Genomic DNA, 2,394 nt, shown 5'->3' with positions numbered 1-2,394 from the left:
AATCTAATATACTTTGTTTTTTTGGTTATGACACGTCAAGATAAAAATCGGGATAATCAAAGATCTAGTGTCCAACTCAAATTATCTATAATTTTTATTTGTTTATTTCATTTCGTCCTGACCCCTAAACATTCTAAATATATTAATATTTACGAATATAATTTAGTTTTGGCCAGAATTACAATTTAAATATCAAATTGTATGAAAATTTTACGCATGACGGATATAGCCGTCAAAACACATAAAATTCTGCCATTCTTCCATGACGGATATAGTCGTCAAACACACTTAACTGGTTAACGGGAAACACTAGGATTAACATTTTTCCTTTTTGTTCTTTTTTTTTCTTTTTTCTCATTTCTTTTTCCCTTTTTTTTTCTTATATTAAAATTTTTTGTCCCACTTGACAATGAAAGAAAGAAAGAAGAATAGAAAATTTTTGGGCAAAATTAACCTTGGCGAGAGAATACAACAATTTACATAATAGAACATTAGCATGATCGTACTCGTACCCGATTCATTTTCAAAACTATAATAGTACACTTTAGTACTCGTTTGCAGGGAAATTTTCAAGAGAAGGTGAGTAGATTTGGGGGGCAGAGGGGTGGGGAGGCTGTTTAAGGAAGAGTGGTCTTACGAAACAAGCTCAAAGTGTCTTCAAATTTCACTTGCATTCTCCCGTTCCCTTTCTTCGGTTTCCATGGGTCATGGAAAGACTTCTTAAGTATGGAAAAGGTAGGAGGATGTAAAGGAGTGGCTAAAGGAATGTCGGAATTGAATTTCAGGGGTACGTAATCGTCAGCAATTTGTTCAGGAAGCGATAGGCGCGACTATTATTTCAACCAATTACGAGACTTTGCGTTTAGCCCTTAACGAACACCCTCTTCTTCTTTAATCTTTCGTTTTATTATTATGATTATTATTATTATTAGAGTAATAGTAGTAGTAGTAGTAGTAGCTTGTACACTTGTACAATGAATGTAAAATTGCAGTACCCTTGCATATAAGATTGTACATTTGAATATTTTGGTTGTAACTATGCATCGTTATCGTGTTTGCATGAAAATTCATTTTTAATTCAGCAAAACAAAATTTTTTACCGAGTAAGATATACAGGAAAAGTGTGTGTGTGTGTGTGTGTGTATTGGAAGAAATTGATTATCGATTGTGCCTTGTAATTATGACTGGATTATAAGCAACAATTATTTATGTCATAAAGTAAATCATAAATTAAATTTTGTTAACTTATTTTATTATTATCACAATTATGATATACTAGAATAATTATATTCAAGCAAAGTCAAAATTTATGAAGAAAGAATTCATTAGAATTTTGTTTATTTCAAGATTAACATTAATATTTGACCAAAAATATTTCGAATGCATAAAATATTCATTAAAAATGTACTAGTTCGACTTGAATTCTTCCTTTTTCCAAATTTTTAACCATCGAAACGCGCAATGATTGTTACGTTCAAAGTTAATCGTCGTAAAATGTGAAATATGACAAACGATGTTAAGGATGAAATAGCACTCGTCTTCCGATTTAATAAACGGCCGTTGCTCTAGACAAATTACAACCGCAATTTCGTGGCCAGCAGCGTACACCACAATTAAATTATTGTTGTAATTTCCAGTACAGTCATCTACAAGCGTGCAAGACCGTTATATAATGTTTCGTTTAACACAATGTTGTCTTCATTCCAATACCCTTTTTTTTTTTAACTTTCTTTCTTTCTGTTTTCCGATAAAATTTCAATCATCGTCTTACATATATACAATATACAATATATATATATATATTCAAATAAAAAAAATGTTAAATGGAAGGTTAGGCATTGGTTGGAAGAATCGAAATAACGTATCACGTATGCATTGTGCATAAAGTAGGTTGGAATTTCGTTAAAACCATCCAAAGTGTGCTCCAGTCTCTTGAAATGGGCGTCGGTCTGGTGATTTTATATATAGAACAGTCGTGTGTTATACCCTACCTAGCTAGACATACTTTGTACATATATGTATATATATATATATATATATATATAAAATATAGGTAGAAAATATAGAAGGATGGAGAAACGAGTGGTTGGAGGATCGAGCCAGCTGGTTCTAGGATTGGCAGAACTCCAAGTGAGTAAAAATTGTCGATGCCCCTATGTACCTATTTCAAGCTTTCCTTCCAATCCTTCCAACCCTTTCGTAACCTCGTGGCACACTCATGCAACTCTGGATGCATCATTTGTTTGCTTTATTAAATTCGATATTGGTTGAGTCGGCTTTCATGTTTTTCTTTTTCTTTTTGCCAAAGTGTGTATATATAAATAATTATTAAATTTATTTATAGAATAAAAAGAAAATATATATAATTATTAATAAGAAAATATATATAATTAT

General features: G+C 31.3%; 1 protein-coding gene across 1 annotated transcript in view; it reads right to left on the bottom strand.

The window, feature by feature from the left end:
- The window catches only part of LOC106789716 (dipeptidase 1), a 94,086-nt gene that overhangs the window by 3,434 nt on the left and 88,258 nt on the right, over positions 1 to 2,394 (bottom strand). The gene's annotated exons all lie outside the window — the stretch shown is intronic.

This window comes from Polistes canadensis, unplaced genomic scaffold (assembly GCF_001313835.1).
Source record: "Polistes canadensis isolate GaletaPanama2010 unplaced genomic scaffold, ASM131383v1 scaffold_198, whole genome shotgun sequence".
In the NCBI taxonomy this organism is placed as follows: domain Eukaryota; kingdom Metazoa; phylum Arthropoda; class Insecta; order Hymenoptera; family Vespidae; genus Polistes; species Polistes canadensis.
This window is presented reverse-complemented; position numbering and strand designations above follow the sequence as displayed.